The following is a 20,810-nucleotide window of genomic DNA, read 5'->3' as shown; positions in this document are numbered from 1 at the left end:
GGCTTTTGCTTTATAAACCCAACTCTTTCTCTTCCCTGATCTGCATCTCCCAAATTGTAATTCTTAAGACCCCAGACAAACTCTTTTGTATTTGCAGTCTTCTATGCTTTCTTTTCTTTTCTTTTTTTCAGTTGACACTGGTGTATGCAATGGAGGTACTCCTTGCTCAACTGAGAATTACCTGCAAGCCAATGGTTACCAGTTCCCAAATATATGTAACATATGAGGCAAAACAAGGTTGCACCTACATACAAAGATAGGTTAAGCTGTCACTCATTATAATCCCACTCCCCAGCAGCCCAGACTTTGTTGATACAATGAGGAAACTGCAGGCTGGACCTAGAGTTGTCCTTCTAGACTCCAGGTGAACTGTCACTAGCAAACTGACTAAAAATGAATGCATATAAACAGTGCACACTTTAGGGTTTTCTAAAAATTATTTTTTAAACAAAGAAATTTTCTAATTAAATTTCAGCCAATTATGTCTGCTCTGCTTGTTTGGCAGTTTTTGCTAATGTTGAAAGTATGTTTCAAGCTAGTCTAAGTAAATAGCCTGGAAGGAGGAGGATTGAAAATGAATCTTTCTAATCTATCTACTGGTTCATGCAGTTGCAATTTTTTTTTTTTTTTTTTTGCACACTGGGGTGTTTTTTTTTTTTTTAACAACTTTTACACTTTAAAACAGCAATTCTGTCCACATTCCATGTTGCTTAAAGTTTATTTCCACTCAATAAGACTTACATTACCTATTTAATACCATTCTTATTGTATATATATTTACAATCAAATATTTGAAATATTTCCATTTTAGAGAAAAACAAACATCAAAAAAGAACAGAAAAGTAAAATATGAGCCAGTCAGCTGTGATTATTCTTGGAATTGACATCAAGATTTTAAGTCTTGTTTTCACATTGAAATCTGATATTAAAAGGTGAGAGAGATTACTTCCCAGATCATTGTTTCCAAAATGTTCTTTCTCCAACTAGGGATATCTTAGGGACACAATAATCATCTTAGAAATTTGTTTAAAAACAGTTCCTGAGAACCTACCCCCAGAAGCTCTGCTTCAGTAGGTCTGGAATGAGGCTTCCCAATGATTATGACACACAGCAAGGTTTGGAACCACCAATAATTTAGAGTGCTAGTTTCTGGCTTTTGACTAATCATTTTCATGTAATGACTGACATGGAGAAAAACGAGTCTAAGTTTTAAAAATTAAAAATTTGAACTATCATCAGAAAGTTATAAAATCATGCTGAGATGCAAAAAAAAAAAAAGGAAAAAAATATATAATTAGTAGATGGAAACATTACTTTTTGATCAGTTTTCTTAGGAGCAAATTGCTTAATGTTGGGCACAATGAAAAAGAATAACAAATGGTGAATAAGACAGGTTCGGTTAAAAATAATTCAGAAATAACTATAAAAATGAGCCAAACTGTAAAACACAAAACTACTAAAAAATATCTAACAGGCTGCCAAGGTGACCCATGTTACCAATTACCAATATGTGAAAAAAAAAAAAATCACCACCATTCTTCAGGACTGTCAGTGAGGTATATGTACTCAGAAAGGGACTTCCTGATACTGTCCTGGGAAGGACAGACTGTGGCATAGATCAAGAGGGAGTGAATCTTCTAATAAATACCCACAGGAGGTACCGGTTTTGCAGCTAGATTTTTAAGTCAGGCTGCCTCCATCTCTGCATTACTGGAATGGCTCATCAACCTTCCGGGGAGGATCACAGGGGGACACACCTTGATTTAAAAGGAGGGACAGGAGTGAGTGGTTTGAGCTGGGGTCAAAAAAGAATTTTAAAGTTGAAGTCACTCATTCCCTCATTTTTCCAGTGGAGTGGTTCTTCGAAGCTACCAGGCCCTGTCTTCCCTGCTGACGCCCACCTCAGAAGAAATCTCAAGCTGAATGGGGGGGCCCCCTAACTTCATGAGCGCTCAGACACATCTCCTCGTGCGTTTCCTGACGCACACCTTGGGAGGCACTCTCTCCTTGAGAGGCCAACTGTCTCACACGTGATCTGTCATTTCAGGAAGAGATTATCCCGCCACCCACATCAGCATGAGGCCAGGAGCAGCAGCTTGGGCCCTGGATTCCTTCTCTTCATAGTCAACTCCTCCTTCTCAGGTGATAGTGCTTGTTGTAAGACTCACTTCAATCAAGCAACCTGATTCTGAAAGCCTGTGGGCTGTCACCTTCCGCTAGAAGTTGTCTGGGAATGCTTTGGTTTGTTTGGTCCAGGTGAGTCAGATGTTGGCATGTCGTATCACTAAAAGCAAAGGCCTACAGACCACCCAATAAGACAAGCTGAGCTGCAGGTTTCTACACTGGAAGGCTTTGGAACACAATCAGCAATGGTCTGGTTCTGCGCCTGGAAGAAAGTTGGTGGGGGCTCTAGGTACCACAAAGAGCTGGCTTTCCAGGTGCGGTTTAATATTCATAGGATGTGCTTTCAGAACATTCCTTGATATGAGAGCACTCCTCACCCCACATTCGCGTTTTAGTCCTTTCATCTCTGGCCATTAAGACAAAGAACCTTGGTTGAGTGAGGATGGATGGTCTACTCTGATCTCTGCAGAGGGCTGCTGTGGACCAGTCATGATGGAAATCTATCCTGCCAGTTATCATCCAGTCCACTGCTAAGTTGTATGTTAACACAAATTCTCTCTGCCAAAAAAAGTGGATGTGCAGCCTTGTGGCAAGGTTAGACTTCATTTATTCTCTAAACTCTACGGGAGACCTAATCATTTGAGGGGGGCTGGAAGCCATGATTGGCAGTAAATTTAACAGTAATTTGATCTTTGAGGAATTAAGAGTATTAATATTCTTAATAAATATGCTCTTTTCTCATTTATTATACTGAGAATATAGTATTTTAGAAGTATAACCAAATATTTTAAAGTCAAGGATTTCATAAAAATAACCTTTAAAAAATATTCCAGAAAAGCTTGTTAAGGAACATCTGAGATACCTTGCATATAAAATTCACAAATAAGATATATACAACATTTAAAAGCATTTATTATATAGTTTATAGGTACTTTCTTGTCTTAAAAATTATGAAAAGAGTATTTTCTAAGGATGTTATAGAATATTTCAACAAATACATTTCAAGTCTTTTCTCCTTGGAATTTGTGGACTGAATATCTATTTTAGCTGATGGGATGGGACTAATTTGTTTAGTGTTGGAAGCACACAAATGACTTACTGTGATCACTATCGTCAGAAACTAATTTCTTTCAGGGGCACCGAATGATATTCAGTTAGTTGCCTCCCTGGAAAGAACACGACAAGCAATACAAATATTAAATACACATGGTGTTCTTTCAAGGAAACAAACAACACATTGAATTGAAAGGCCCGCTTTCCCTACTCCCCAGTAAAAAGAGGAATCTGTAGTTATGATAGAGCTATTTTTATACCAATTTTGATCATCTCAGTACAAACAAATATAAAGCTATGGTGAGGAACAGCCTGCTATAACAAGCCTATGATATTAGTTTGTCTACATTTTAAAAGGACATTTCAGCCAGGATGTACCTTCAATCTATTCAATTAAAAGGCACATGTTAAATTTATACCTAAACTACCTTGAAATTTATTACTATGTTTACACAGTAGCCGATTTTAAAAATCTCATGAACTTGACCATTTTTATGGATCAATACACTTTTAAAGGGAAGATGTAACAGTATAATTGTGCCTTACACCTTTTCTCTTACCATTATATTTTTTCCCTTCCCCAAGTACCTACAGCAATTAGGCTTTACAATGAATTATGAGGCAGGTTAATAACATTTTCTCAAAGTAGCATGCTAGACCATACAATTGGTAGATATCACTTGGTCATTTTGTTTTTCAAAAGGGGTCTGTTCTCATTTATGTTGAGTTGATTTTCAGTTTCAACTCATTTCTGGCAGCTAAATCATAAGTCTCTAAAAATACGGTTTTTAAAGAGAGGGGGGAGTTACCAGTATTAACTGAATCTAATACCTATGTGCATTACAATTGGTTGGTTCCAACCAGATGAATCATTTTACCTTAAGCCACAGTAATGCAGTTTCAGATGGAAATAAAAGAAGGAACCATTGATCTGTTTCCTACAGCCTCTGGGCATTCCAGCATTGCGTTTAGCCTGGATAAACAGTTGCTATGATATGCCTAGCACCTACCTCTGAGGGACTGGTGTCAAATTAATCTCCATGTCATCAGTACCTTCTCAACAGGTTTTAAACAGTCTTCTCTTTCCCTCTAAGTCCCAGATCAACAGTTGTCAGGGTCTGAGTCAAGCTGTGCTTCTGCCCACATAGTGGCACTGTCAGCACTGTCGGCTGCTCAAACGATTTTTTAAGCAGAGCAGCCGGTTGCCTTCAGCAGCAATGCTTTTGGGGGCACTCCGTGCTGTTCACCCAGAGTCTCTGGCTGCTCTACAACTGTGCTAGTTAAGGGATCGACAGAAGGAACAACAAATGGCTACAATTAGCATTCGCCCTGCTCCCGCAAAAGAATTTCATTGCTATGGCAACGGGAGTTGCCCAGACAACACAGGGCTTTGGCTGAGAACAGTGTACAGCATTATACCAAGTACGGAACAAAATAGAGATCAGGCTCTCGCTTCACGGCACAAAGATCTCTGCCATCATATTTAAGTTTAATTAACAAGAGCTGATTTCTTAATTTTGGAAGACAAGATTCTGGCTGCTAATAGCCTGAAACAAAATATCATTATTGATCCATTCTTTTAAAACTCCAGTAAAATAATTAGAGTGATCACATTAGATTCGCCTTAACTTGATTTTCCTATTTCCTACCTTAAGAGGCAGCCCTTACTTATATTGCTGCAACAGTGTTATTTACAAACCCCTTTTTTCCTCAATCAGTTATGACAGAGATGTATACAATGTTTGAAAAATTAACACGAGCTTCCTTACACATCCTAGATGTGTGTAATTTTATGAAGGAAGGAGCAACAATATTTCAGCAATTTTATATCAAGAGCTACAACCGCACAGTTATAGAAAAGCATTTAAAATCAAATAGGAGACTATTTATCGCTGTTTTTAAAGTAAACTTTTAAAGCAGAAAACTGAAAATATCTTGAAATTGGTTTAGTAGTAGTATAAGTAAAATGAGAAAAATTAATCTAAATGACATAGAAATAAGCTACCTTGGCTACCATTAAGGGGCTCTGCAGTCAAGCTACATAACTGGATCAGCGCCACTCATAGTCATGTAAACCATTCCATGGATCGGATCCAGGAGCACTTCTTAATGAGCCACGAAGGGGAGGATGTGCAGGCAGCGCGGGACAATGAGGCTAGTTGCTATAATTTGGCAGATGACGATCTTCTTTTGTAAAATTTTCAAAACTCGAACATTTCCCCTTCCCAAACCAACATTCCTGTCAGCACGGGACCAAATATTATCATCAATAATAACAGTTAACACTTACTGAATGCACAGTGTTTTGCATGGCTTGTTAAATTCAGTTTTCACAATTACCCTATAAGGTGGGCATAATTTCTGCCCACTGACATATGATGAAACCAAGATGCAAAGAGATTCAGTAACTGCCAGCATATAAGCAGAAAAGCTGAAATTCAAAACTAGGTCTATCCTACTTTCTCTTTACTGGTTTATCCTAGTTTCTTTTTACTTCAGCTACATTATGTTACACCACAACTAGTAATGTAGTAATTTTAGAGCTTCAGTCTTTTTTCGGAACAACAGTAAGTACAAATTCTAAAATGGGAAAAGTCTAAATGAAAACAAAATCAGTAGTACGTATAATAAGTATAATGATGCTCAGTTTAGTCAGATTTCTTAAATAATTATCTGGAGATGTGGATGACCTGAGGTGAAGAGAGAAAGAAACGAACTCTCATGGAGCCTGTTAGCTACTGGTTTTGGTACAAAATGTCTGAAAACATACATATAAACAGTCTGACCAGAAATTGTATCCCTTAACTTATGTAGATATTTATTTTCATTTTATAAAAGGTTATTTTAAATAGTAAACACTTGATTAGTACTAAGTAGCTGTTAATGAAAAGTAAGAATATTTTATTGTCTGGTAGAAATAATCCTGCTTTATAGCTTTTAAATGATATCTCCAGAGTTCAGATCATACAGTATTACTTAGTCTTCAGTTAATGCCAATCAAACCACGTCAAAGAACGTAAATAATTTTAGAGTTAAAAAAACTGTTTACATACGTAGATAAATAAACTTGACTAAGTCTAATTTTAGTCCAACCTCATGGTAAAGGGCAAAGAGTAGAAGACTTTCCAGGAAATTCAGCTTCTACTTTCATGAATCACTAGACATTTACGTATGAAATTCTAATTTAAGAAAACAAGAGTTTTTGTAAATCATTAAACTTCAGACAAAATGCAGTACAGTCTCTTTTTTTATAGTCATAAAAATGCTATAGCAATGGAAGCCTGAAAAATATAGTTTTTTATCAAACTGATATTTTGGGACTCAAAACTGAATTACATGGGGAAAAATTACTTCATTCTGAACATGTTTGAGCAGTGGCAGTATTGAGATTTTTGAGATAGAAAAAGAAGGTGTAAAATGACAGGGAAGAAAAGCAAGATCCTCCATGACACTGCCTGATGGCCAGTATTTTCCAAATAATACCTACATTTAATTTGATCATAATTAAACATCATTTATAATGAAATAAACACATTAAAAAGATACGTGCAAAGAAACTCCAGTGCAGTTGCAGCTTCTATCCAATTTGATATAAATATGTTTCTCATACTTATGGATATTTTAGGATAATAGAAGCAAAATTGTAAAAGTGCCCACCACTACAAGATAAAAAAAATTAAAGGAATGTATGTGAAAGCCCTCTGAAAACTGTAAATATGACATAGAAATGTTTCACCAAAAATGTGTTAGCTTTCAAAAACTCAAAGAAATCACCCTTGATGTTTACTTATTTTAAGTAAATCAATGGAGAAAAGAAGATGAAGTACACAAATTGCCTACCCTTCTAACCCACCCCTTCCAATCTATCTCTATTTCTAAAACCCTTATCTAGTCCATCTCCAGCCTCCCTCTCCTGGGACACCTTCACTTTTTAGCTATTTAACCAATTTAAATACATGCTAAACTCAAAAGAAAATTCCTTGGTTGATTTTTCCAATTTATTCTGTCACAAAACAGGGAGTAAACACAACTTTTCTCTCCACATTATCTTTCTGTACTCTAAATCATACTTTTGAGAACATCTTCTATTCTAGAAAAAATAATCTGATTCCATTCAAGGACGGGCAGTTTATTGAAGTGATTCAGAGAATGGAGTTTACTGTCACAGATCTGGGTTCAATTCCTAACTCTGCCATTTATCAGCTTTATGATTTGGGGCAAGGATTACTTAACCTTTTCAAGCCTCTGATTGAGACAATGTAAAAAAATGCACTCAACGATGTCTAACACGTAGTAAATGGTCAAATACTGGCTTCTTTATCCTTTACGGAATCTTATTTTCCTTTTTTTCTTCATTGCTGCACGTGGGCTTTCTCTAGTTGTGGCTAGAGGGGGCTACTCTTCCTTAAGGTGCACAGGCTTCTCATTGTGGTGGCTTCTCTTGTTGCGGAGCATGGGCTCTAGGTGCGTGGGCTTCAGTAGCTGCACCACACGGGCTCAGTAGTTGTGGCACACGGGCCCTAGAGTGCACGGGCTTCAGTAGTTGCAGCACGTGGGCTCAGCAGCTGTGGCTCATGGGCTCTAGAGTGCAGGCTCAATAGTTGGGGCACATGGGCTTAGCTGCTCCTCGGCATGTGGGATCTTCCCGGACCAGGGATCGAACCCGCATCCCCTGCATTGGCAGGCGGATTCTTAACCACTGCACCACCAGGGAGTCCCTGCAATCTTATTTTTCTAAAATAGATTCTCACTCCCCTCACCCTTGATGTCTGGGGCAATCTATTCTCTCCGCTTCTACCATTTAGCAATTAGCATCTTGTAGACGGAAGTCCTGAGTTTGAATCCTGGCTCTACCACACAGTAGTTATAATTATCTACAAAAGAACACTTTCCAATAACAAAGAGCACACTGAGAATGAAAATCTAAACTATTTGCTTGCAAAAAAAGGTGCTTCAACTTGTAAAAACCAAAAGTTCCAGATTAGGGACAGATCCCAGGCCAATCATCTTTGGGTCACTTAAATTACTAATGATCAGTCTTGTCAAACCAAACCTTAAATACCTTCTATTAACAATTCCTCGATTAACTGACTCAATCATAACTATCTGTTTGAACTGTTGCTATGTGTTAGGCTCTGCTGAGAATCTTCCATGCATTATCTGATACAAATTTTTACAACAAACCAAGGCAGGAATGATTACAATCACATTTCATAGATGACAAAACTGAGGCACAAGGAGCAAGTAACTTGCTCAAGGTTACACAACTAACACGAGGCAGCTGGTGCTCTTAACCTCTATTCTGTACAGCCACAGTGAGCGTCACGACATCCACCTGACCAATAAGCTGTAGGTTCAATGTTCAATTTTTGTGTTTCAATGCTTGTATGTCCTGTGTTGTTCATGCAGCTCATGTTATATACATATTCTCCTTAGAGTTAAAACTACATAGAGTCAGATTCAGCATTTATTTCCAACTATTCAGACGTCATGGAACTTGATCCAATAACACACGACTTCCGAGCACTAAATATCTGTTCACCAATAATGAGGAAAATGTGCGCGGCCAGGGCAAAGCCAAGGTGGCACACACGCGCGCTAGGAAGAGTCTGCAATAAAATTATAAAATGTTAAAACTTAATGAGCACAGTCTCAATTAGGAAATTGAAAATCTGCTCATTAACTTGCAGATGATACTTAGCTGGGCAGGGGTTAAACACTTTAGAAGAAAGAATAGAATTTAAAATGACCTTGATAGATTAGAGAAAAAGTTCATCAAAAACAGATAAGGTTCAATTAAGAGAAGAACACAACAGCATATTTAAGGACCAAAAGCATACCACACAGATAAAAATGGGAATGAGTAGCTAGGCAAATTGATGAGGGGAAGAAAACCCAAGCCACAAATGAAACAAACTGATTATCTGTTGGCAATATGGGCTATTCTCTCTACCTATCAGTGCCTTACAACTCTGGCTGCACACTGGAATCACAGGGAAAGTTTTAAAAAAATATTGTCCTAGGCTCCACAATGGACCAATTAAATCAGAATCTGTGGAGATAAGGTTCCACATTGGTGTTACTTAAAAGCTCTCTAGGTGTATTTAATGCGGCCAAGCTTCAGAATGACCAGAAATTATAACCAATCATCCTTTATATCCATATGAAGAGCCTATGAAAATAATAACATAGCTATTATGTGTGGTCAGATAGTGAGACATATGGTTCACAAAAAGAAACCATTTAATTAAAAAAATCTAATATTAATCAATGATGATTCCAAATACTCAAGAAACAAGATGATCTAAGATCTGTGGTTCTCCAAGTGTGGTTTCTGGATAAGCAGCCTCTGGGAATTTATGAGAAATGCAAATTTTCATGCCCACCACAAACCACCTGAATTCCTAACTCTGGGGTAGGCCTAGCAACCTGTGTTTGGATAAGCCCCTTGAGGGATTCTGATAGATGCCAAAGTTGAGAACCAAAGCTCTAAGCTAAGGAGCCAACTTTCTTCTGTTTTCTTACAGCATCTATTTTTTTCTTATAATTACAGGATTCTTACACGCTCCCTTTTGTAAGCCATCCCAAATTCTTCCTAGAAGTAAGGTATATAAATTACAAGTGAAAAAAAATCACATTTTAGCAAAGTGATCATAATGTACAATACCTTCTTTTTTGAAATATCTTTTATTAAAAATGGATTCATGTGATAAATTCGGTAAAAAAAAAAAAAATCTGTTAAAATTGCTACCAAAACTGTACAGAAGAAAAGTTTGTTGGTTGGCTCAGTTTCTTTACCTTTCAACTAGCTCTGCTGGCATCATGTAGACTAAGTTTAGTCACAAGCATCTATACAGATCTACTAGTTGCTGCCTAATGACCCAAAGTCCCCAGGGAAGGAGGTGTGAGTCCACCTGAGATTCTAGCTTGCCCTTCACCAGTTATATGCCACTGGGACTTAGGTCTGTCTCTGATTTCCATCCCTCTCCCTCTATCTCACGACTCCAATAAATCAAGAGTTGGTTACATGTTTTGTTATTGACAACCAAAATGTAAAAATAAAACCTACTCCTGGACGAGCAGCAGATAAACAGTAATAACGGCTCCTAGTTGAAAAATAAGACAGAAGAGATAACAACATTAAAATTTACGGTTTTTCCTTAATGGATGAGATAGTTTGATAAGAAACACTGAGAAAGTTTCTCTCCTCCCCCTCTATTTCTGATCTCTCTGCCCCTCACATTTTGTCAGTTATAATAAAAGACAGAAAAAGATGCAATTTCACTGCTAATTAAAAATGCAAAACAATGAGATATCATTTTGTTTAATTGCTGAAAATTTTGAAATACAGCTAGTGCTGTTGAGGGTTTGAAGGATGGACACACTCACTGGATGCTGGTGTAAGTATAAATTAGTATAATCCCTTCACCCTTCCAACATCAGTGTGGCAATACGTATAACAAAGCCTTAAACTGTTCATGTCTGTTAACTTATCCTGAATAAATAGTGCTGTTTGTTATAATGGTAAAAAATTATAAACCATGTAAAGGTAAAACCCTAAAGAAGCTGGTTAAAAACGTATGGCCCACCCTCACTATGAGACAGTCTAATACCACATTTTACAGAGAAGGAAGCATGGTAAATGACGAACTTAGGAACACATACATAGTAAACCACATCTCTTTTCCCCCCTTCCATAGATTAGAATCAACATTTAGAAAATAAGAGTAGCTTCTACTTCACATTATCTCTGTATCAATTTAAAACTACTTTAATTAATATGTTGATATTTGACCTTGGAAGATACTATACATTTTTGTGACATGTAAATGAAGGTAATCTTATAGGATAAATGTATACATTTATTCACTTAATCTGGATCTAACTCATGTAGAATCATGTGCATTGAATTGAACTCTTTCTTGGGTAACAGACTACATATTCAAAAGTAGTTTATAAAAAAGCCACTCAAATTTTATCGTAAAATTAAATCTAAATGCATTACAAGTTTGTTACTTTGAGAGTTCACCTCTGATACATGTTTGTGAGTTATAAGTTGAGGACATGATTTTAGGGCAACAGTTTACCACACTCAAGTAATATTTCCTGATTAATAGTAAATATTAGGGCAAAATGGAATGTACATCAAGCTTAGCACTGGAAGGCCCAACTTTAAGACCCAGTTACACCATCATATGTTTAGTTTTTCTTTCATGTGTTCATATATTCACACGTTCACTCACTCATTCATTCATTCATTTTACAAATGGTCTTCTGAAGTTTCACCATGACATAGCTTTTCTAGAATAATGTTCTTGTAGTGTCCCCCGCTAAGTCAGAAAAGCTAGAGGGGCCCTGGATTGTTCTCACATGATAATAAGGAGGAAAAGAATGGACAAGTGCACCAAAGGGAATTTAACAGAAGAGGGCAAATAGGCAGCAGGGTCTACAAATAGGCAGCTTGCTCTTTTAACATATATTGACCAGACCTATCATTCTAAGGTCTCTCACTGGAAGACCTGAATGATGTGTCATATTATATTACTATAAAGTAACATAGCCTTTCCTTTAATGGGCAGTTTGACACAAGTGTTATGATGGAGTTCTAAGTTGTACCAAAATCTATTCTCAATATGAAAAACACCTGCAAGCCAATAGAAAACTACCAAAAGACTTGAACAGGAACTTCACATAAGAAGATATTCAAAAAGCCAAAAGAACATGGAATAGTATTCAAGTTACTCATGAGGAAAATGCAAATCAAAACCACAATGATATATCCTACCAGAACTGTTGAAATGAAACTCTCACAAACTGCTGATGGAAGTATAAACTGGTACAATCATTTTAGAAAATTGTTGGGCAGTATCTACTAAAGCTGAACATACACTTATGCACTGAAACTGCAATTACATGCCTAGGTATATTTCTGACGAAGCCAGAAGACAGGTATAAGAATGTTCTTAGCAGTACTACTTGTAATAACCCACAACTAGAAACAATATAAATATCCACCAACAAAAGAAAAAAATTCATATATTCAGACTGGAATACTAAATAACCATTAGAATAAACAAATTACAACCTTACACAACATGGATACAAAGTGTAAGACTGTATTTATAAAAAGGACAAAGTAAGTCTAGTTATTGCTGTCACAATCAGGATGCGTGTGGGATGTGAGGTTATGAATAGGAGAAGCTGGAAGGGGCTCTGTGTTTGTTGTTTCTTGACCTGGGTACTGGTTTCATAGGTGAGTTTACTTTATGAGCATTCATCAAGCAGATACTTGTTATACTTTTCTATATGTATGTTATTCTTCTATATTAAGTATACATTTAAAATGAGGTAAGAAGTATAAGAGTATAAGAAATGTTTAAATAAAACAAAGTAATACTTTCCAGTGCAGTGCAATGCATAGTGCCAAGTACTTTATGGAAACAAAGAGAGGGCTTTTCTGAGGCAATAATTTGTACATTTACAGTCTTTTATTCCTGATTTTGAAAGTAGAGATGCTGATAAGAACAGATACTACACTTGTCTTAGCCAAAAGGCTGAGAAGGGATAACCAAATTAAGTTACTGTACACCTGCAACTAACACAACATTGTAAATTAACTATACTCCAATATAAAATAAAAATTAAACCAAATTTTTTTTAAATAATAAAAATGATTTTTTTAAAAAAAAAAGAAAGTAGAAATAACATTTGGTATTTCTTGGAAGAGGACAGTGACAGGGTTAAAGAAGATCTTAGTGTAAAACTATAAAGAGATTCAAGAGATTCTAGGTAGGACTGCAGATCTGTTTAGAAGAGGAATACATGACTAACCCTATAGGCCTACAACATGAAACAAACAAATCACACTTTTCAAAACAGATAGGCATGGACTCTGGGGCAAAGAAACTACTACAAGGAAAGCATACCAGCAAGATGTGAAAACTCATCACAAACTAATAATTAAAAACACTACTCTCAAAACCTTCCCTTTTCCTGGCTTTAAAACAAACAAATATGTAGAAGACAGAGTTAATTTCTAGGAAATATTACAAGTTTCTACAACATAGTACCTAGAGTTACTGACTCTGCCTACTTCATTCTATCACTGAATAGATTTATCTCTTACCCTGAGCAGATCATGTCTTTTTATATTTAGATGAGGAAAGAAAATGGGGATCAGTGAAGGAAGAGAAAGGAGGTTAAAAGAATGGAGAGTAATAGGCCTTGTCCAGTTTCCAGCAAGTGAGTAGCAGAGAGAGCGGTGTTTATAGGAAGTGATGAAAACCTTGAGACTTATTAGAGAGGATGCTACTGCCAACGGCTGCAAGTGTAGCACGGGTCCCAGGGGCTCTCTCTCGGGCAGTGCTTCTCTTTGCCTGGGAGACTGTACTGGTCACCTCCTCATGCACTACACCCTTCATTTATTTCTGTCTGCATGTTCAAAAATAGAACCTCATCATCATTATTTGAGAAGTTGCCTCATGACAGGTCACAATGAATTTTAAAAGATCCTTTTCTCTTTTTCCTCCTCCTTTGGGACATGAGGAAGACTAAGAAAAAAGGATGAAATTACACTTTTTACCCAATGATAAAATATACTTGGGATTAAATAAAACCCTGCTCATGGTTTATCAAATATCAGCTTAAGAATCCCTTAGCCTAATCATGTTAACAAGAATAAGAAATAAAAGGACTAATAATAGAAGTTTCTTGGTTGTGTCTTATACTTGTAGCCTTGAAATCCTATAGATTTTGAGTTATTAGCTTGTCAGAATCAAAGTACAAGATGTTATTAACATTTTTAATGCTTAATCTAAACAGTGTTTATTGGTTCATCTTTCAATATGCATATATTGGTAAATGAGAATTTTGTTTTCATTTGCATATCATATTAGCACTTTTCTGCTGCATAAATGCTTTAATGGGAAAAGCATGCACATATAATTTAACAGGCTTAATCACATTTGAAAATAAAAAGAATTGCTAGAATCTTTTAACCTTGAGGCTACTACAATGGACTGGATGAGTGTAAATGAAGTCGATATATGAGGTAAATGGTGATGCACTAATACTTTCTTTAGCAAACTTCAGTGTTCCTTTAGTTCATCATTCCTCTAGAAATCGGGATTAGGCAGCTCCTCTGACTAATTAACCCAAAGAGGTTTGACTAATAGAAGGAGATTGCAAGCATGATTAGTTGAATGATAATGTGCATAGCATTTAATGACCATTATCATTTAATCTAATATCAGAGCTAACAAATGGTGATGCTGTCATATCACAACGTACATCCCGGCTAACTCTAATAATTTCTAATTTACTTGGGACTCAATGGGACATGCAGCTTTCTTAATGCATATCAATGCTTTCTTAAATAAATTTATAGACCCTTTTAAAGTAGAAAAATATTTCTCTCCTTACCTAGACTGCATAACACCATTCCCTTCCAAAGCACAAACAGTTCTTCTAGCCACATTGGCTACATCCTTGGCTTTCATGAGGCCAGTGTAACATATTAAGACAGTTATTTACGAATAGTCAATAACTGTAACTAATATGAATTCTAAATGCAAATCTCATCCCATTCTCTTGCTTTCCAAGGATTCAGAGAATACAGATTAGCCATCAAATTCTTACGCAGCACTGGAAGGCTACTTTTGCTCTAAAATGCCAAAAAAAAAAAAAAAAAAAAAGCAGAGTGGTACTTGATTTTCTCTATTAAGCATTTCCATCATTTTCTTTCACATTAAGAATTACAAAGGACAAAAATATTCAGATATATACTGCAAAATCACTGGCCAATGCTATCTACAGAACACAAAAAATGTGGGAAGACTGTCTGATTTACATGGAGAAGCACAGTCATTATCCTGAGCTAGTGGTACCACCGTTACTGACTCACATCACTCTTTAAGAATGCACAGTGAAAAGCACTTTAGTCTCTGGATCACATAAAAATGAAAAGCTAAGAGCTAGAACAGAGAGAAATCTCCTTTATACACAGTATTAGAAGAGAGCAAATGAAAAGATGAAACATAAAAGTAAAATCAGTGTATTTTAGTAAAGAAGGAGATAGATAACTAATGAACGAAAGGAGAGATTTTAGCTTCTAGCTATTCTCAGCAGGGATAAACTGAGTCATTAGGTGTTTCCCCATCCTGACGGCCCACTTATCGCCCATTTAGATCTTAAATATTTCCAGCTTTAACTTTATTTAAAGTTAATGGTTACTTTATAAAGAAATCCAAAAGGCCTCCAGTGAAATATAGCAGTCCATTGTCCCTCTCTGCCTTTTTGATGCTTCTCCTGCTATCTCTTGATTTATCAGTGATAGACATTACTTATTGATTTCCTATTGTGATAGACTGAAGCTTAATATCCTCACAACATGGGTCTCTCCATAGGACTGCTTGCAACATAACTTGCCCCAGAATCAAGAAACGGGGAAACACAGCACCCAAGATGAAAGCCACAGTATCTTTTGTAATCTAATCTCAGACATGACATACCATCATTTCTGCCCTGTTCAACTGATTACAGACCAATGCTGGAAGATGTTTGGGGGGTAGGCTACATAAGAAAAACATCAGGAGGCAGTGATCGCTGAGGGCCATCTTAGAATCTGTCTACACAGTTCTTATCACTATTACGACTGTAAAATAGCATACAAGGCCATGTCAAGTTCAAGTAGCGTACCATGGTTATACAGTTGACTCCTGTACAACATGGGGTTAGGGGCTCTGACTCTCTATACATTTGAGAATCTGCACATGATTTAGTCAGCCCTCCATACATGAGGTTCCTCCCAGCTGTAGTTCCCCATTTATGGATTCAACCAACAGCAGATCGTGTGGTACTATAATGTTTACTATTGAAAAAAAAATTTGCGTATAAGTGAATCCATGTAGTTCAAACCCATGTTGCTCAAGGGTCAACTGTGTATCACTTTTTTCTAGAATTAATAATTGCCTCTTCTTATTTTCCTAGTGCCTATCACTCTTTCCATACTCATCCCCAAAGCTGTATAATACAATTATACAACTGTACACAGTCATATACAATTATAACAAAATTGTAGTCATGTGTCGGATTATTCTGTAAATTCTACATTTTCCCCCTTATCTCCTCTAGAACTATGTTTATGCTTTTCCAAATACTGTCCTATTTTTTCTGCTACCATATTTTTCATATCTGAAAGATCCTATTCTTTTCATCATTGAAATATTTGACATCTTTGCAATTATTAATTATGGTGTTATTCTCCACATTTTCTCTGTTTACTAAGAGATCCTCTGGTTTGTTTTCCCTTCTTTTTTCATGTTGAATGTTTTCCTCAAATGTCAGTTGATGAATCCTTGGATCAAATTAGTATTTCAGAGAAAAAAATGTGTGTGAGTGAGTAGGCTTGTTAACTAGTGGGTTTCTCTGTGTAATGTTCTTGCAGTAAGTTAGCATTTTTTGAGGGAAGGGAGACCAAAATGCCAGTTATCTGAAGGCCTTTTCTCTAGACTGTTCATTATCTCCAGAAAAATCTTCTGTCACCTGCCTGGAGTATGAGCTTGGCTTACAGTGAGTGATGGTTGGGGCCAGAAGAGGATTGTGCCATTCATGTCTCCTCTGTTCTCCTGGAGACCTGCCTCTGTATTCAGATAACCTGTTTTCAGTGCAGCACCTCACGTCTGGCTTGTACCCCAATTCTACAGTCTCCAGCACAATTTTTCCAAACAATATCTGTACCTTTTACCTCCTGGAGGGGAGAAGGAAAGAGAGGGAGGGAGGGAAGTGCAGCTGGGGGGTCACAAGTCTGGACCTGGAAGCCACGCTGCCGGGATGGAGGTTGACCTGCTTCTTTGCCATCACCCCTACTTTCAGCTGGACGCCTCATTCCACCTGTCAGTGGTTCCTGGCACCTGTGATTCCTAAGCCCTTATGTGGTGTTGTGAAGAGCACATCAGTCTGTTTCTCATTGGGGTCACCCATTGTTGTGGGTTGAACTTGTCACCCAAAATTTATGTTGAAGTCCTAACACCTGGTACCTGTGAATGTGACCTTATTTGGAAATGGGGCTTTTGCAGATTTAATCAAGTTAAGGTGGGGTCACGCTAGATTAGGGTGAGTCCTAACCAAATGATTCGTGTCCAAAAAGAAGGTTATGTGAAGACTCAGAGAGAGACACACAGGGAGGCTACGTGAAGACAGAGTCTGAGAGGAGAATGACCTAGCGGCAAGCCGACGAACAGCGAGGACCGCCAGCCACCTGGAGAGGTGAGAGGGGGAACGGGTCCTTCCTTGGAGACTCCACGAAGAACCAACCCTGCCAACATCTTGATTTCGGACTTCTAGCCTGTGGAATTGTGAGAGAACAATTTTTTGTTGCTTTAAGGCCCCCAGTTTGTGGTAATTTGTTTGGTAGCCTTGGAAACGAATACACCGGGATTTCAACTTCCACCACGTCATCTGTCTTTATATGCTGTTGTTCCAGGTTAAACATGTCTTGACTTCATAGAAGTTGACACTGGTTTTTGCTACGCCTTTTCCTTGTGGCTTTGTGGTGACTCCCATGGGGAAAAGGAGGTAAAAACATCTTTATTATTTTATTTTAAAACCAAAAGTCTCTATAGACTTTTAATTTTTTGTCTTTTTCTCTTCTAAACTAGTTCATACCAATTAATACACTTTAAGTGCAGTATAGGAACTATTCATAGTAAGAGAATGCATTTCAATCTCTCTAATGATGAACATACTCATTCTGCCTACTACTGTCACTATGCTCAAGAATACATAATAACTTTCTATCGATAAATGCATCATGGAAGGTAGGCAGAGAAGGGGAAAGAATGAGGAGGAACTAAGATATATTGAATTTATTGAATATCTGCTCAATTATAGGTACTTTAGTAGAGTCCCTTCACATACTTTCATTTTAATCTTCCAAACAGTCTATGAAGCACATAGTGTAATTTCTCTTTTTACAGCGGAGGACAAGAAAATCCAAAGGTTAAATAAGCTGCTGGGGTCACCCTTTTATTAAATCAAGAAGTCAAACCACGGTCTTTCTGCCTCTATAGCCCAAGCCTGACTCCATGCTGTCTGCAAGGTCAGACTGGCCAGATCACCCAAGGCTTCTATAAACAGGATTCAAAAATCTGGCTAGTTTTACACTTTCACAAATAGTTGGTGAGTAAGAACAGCTATTGCTCATTTTTAAGTAACTACTATGCCTGACAGACACTTGGCAAAACCTTTATTTCTGATACTGACAACAATCTTGAAAAATATTTCTGTATTTGTGGCTACTGCAAACTGACTTAAATGAGGGTAAATAATATAAAATATAAAAGTAAATCTAGTAGTACCTTAGAAATATCGAGTTTAGCATCAAGTGTTGTTTTTGTGGAAAAGATCTCAGACACATGCCTGAAGGAAAACCAGCTGAATTAGGGTCCCCACCATCCCTGTTAGAATGCCTTGCTCATAAGTAACACGACACCCAAACAATGCTGAAACACACGTGGTATAGATGTTCCAAAAGAGTTTTCAATTATCAATATTTTCCTAAGTAACTACTACACTGTTTTAAAACATGCAATACTTTATCCTCTAAAAACTGGGATGAGTCTGCTTGGCTGGTGCTGGAAAGCACACTCATTTGGCCTACTGCCAAACTGATCCCTATAGTTACATTTGGAGATTAACCTTCAGAACTTTTAGGCAATTAGAGAACCAACTGCCCTTTGTCTCAGGTCCTAGGAAGCACTTGGCTACTTTTCTTTCCCTCAGACTTTACAGACAGCTATTATTACACAAGTACTAACCTCTCTTTTCAGCAGGGCCATTGATGTAAAAATTTTCTTGCATCTCCCTGAGCAGTAACCTCTCACAACCTGTCTAGGAGACATGCCATCCTCTACTGCCCTTGCCTCTCTTCCCCACCCAGAGAATGACAATTTCAGGAGGAGACCATACATCCTAGCTCTCAAAGAAAAAAGATGTCATCAAGTGAGACCTCCAAACTCCCTTACTCAATATTTGTGTCCACCTCTCTCCATACATCCTTTCTTTTCACCGTCCACGTGGTCCACACCTGTGCTCTCCCATCCCATCCCCCAGGAATCTCACCCTCAATACTGCCCCACCAAACACTCATCCCTCCCCACTGGAGCTCCCTCCCTTCAGAATACAGACAGTAAAGCCAAAGCCACATGAAAGGCAAAGAAACATAACCCTTCATTGAACTACAACCTATTCTAGTTCCAGCTATTTCCCTTCTGTTTCATTCTTTCATACCCAGGGTTTTAGAAAGGATAGCCTGCACTATTCAAGCCAACACTGTCTGGCTTCAGTTTCTACTATTCTACCACAACTTCTCTTCCAGAGGTGAACAATGACACCTGTGCCCTTCAATGCAATATGTGCCCAGGAGCTCCTCCATCCTTTTCTTACCTGGCCTTTCTGAAGCCTATGGCTTTGTTGACTGCTCTTCCTCTTGGCCTCTGGGAAACTGCTCCTTCCCAGCTGCATAGCCCAGTGAGCCCTGCACACCTTCCTGCTTGGGAGATCCAGCAAGACTAATGACTGTCCTGGGTACAGGTGATGCCTTCCCCTCCTGCATCCTAGGTGAACCTCCACGGTAGTACCAGTCCACTTGACCTTAACTGTTTATCCTAAATAGTTTATTTGTCACTAAAATTGTAGGTCCATCAACCATTTGACACGTTTTGCACATCTGTGATTATGTCAATGAAAGTTGAGTTTTCAAATGACAAAAATTACAGTAAAAGTCATTTCAGAACTAGACTCTTACTGACACAGTCACAAATGTGGAAAACACGTGATATATATACATATACAAATGTAACATGTTTTAACAGAGAAAATTTGTAACAAATTTAATCAAACCATAAAATTATTTTTTATTCTTTGGAGAATTTGGTAAAATCAATAGATCCTTTTAGCAGGGGGGAAAAATGCCCAAACACAAAATCTAAAACAAAAGTACAGAGCTCAAGGAGCTTCTCAAGTCCATCCATCACTCATTATAAATCCAGATTCTGAACCTATGCTATAAGAAAAGGAGAGATTTAGAATAAACCAAAAAACATGTAAAGATAACAATTTATAGTCCACTATGTAACACAAACAGAACGAGAGATATTAATCATAACAACTATTTCTGGGAAGTCAAGGACATCACTTTCCTTATACAATAGTTCTTTATCTCCTTCTCACTCAATTTAGTCTCAGCCTTCAGCATACATCTGTGAATGCTCATTAAATGAAAGGCATTTGCTATTTCTTGCATAAATGTCCTTTTAAAACAACTTGAAGTCCTCACTACTTGAGAATTTTCTAACCTGTTCATGCTTAAGAGTCTGTTTGATAATGACTAGCCAAAAGGTTGTCCTGCCCTGACTATAAATTAGAAAGGCCTTTCCATCTACCCACAGGGCATCCTTACCTAGGCAGGAGCCCTGCTGAGTCTTGTTCTTCCTTTTGCTTGACTACATAGTAAATAGGAGAGACTGATGTTTGAATAAAATGTGAAATCACCCAAGTTGTTTTACATTCATGGCCTAGAAAAGTCTCCTTAAAAAATATTTAAGTCTTTTGACAGTTACAGGTAGTATTTAATT

The 20,810-nt window shown here is 37.4% G+C and overlaps 1 protein-coding gene and 1 pseudogene across 5 annotated transcripts in view; both read right to left on the bottom strand.

The window, feature by feature from the left end:
* The window catches only part of DIAPH3 (diaphanous related formin 3), a 485,817-nt gene that overhangs the window by 87,314 nt on the left and 377,693 nt on the right, over positions 1 to 20,810 (bottom strand). The gene's annotated exons all lie outside the window — the stretch shown is intronic.
* Positions 12,566 to 12,743, bottom strand: LOC130836026 (U2 spliceosomal RNA; annotated as a pseudogene).

This window comes from Hippopotamus amphibius, chromosome 14 (genome assembly GCF_030028045.1).
Source record: "Hippopotamus amphibius kiboko isolate mHipAmp2 chromosome 14, mHipAmp2.hap2, whole genome shotgun sequence".
NCBI classification, from domain to species: domain Eukaryota; kingdom Metazoa; phylum Chordata; class Mammalia; order Artiodactyla; family Hippopotamidae; genus Hippopotamus; species Hippopotamus amphibius.
Note: the sequence above shows the minus strand (reverse complement) of the source record. Positions and strands in the feature narration are given on the sequence as shown.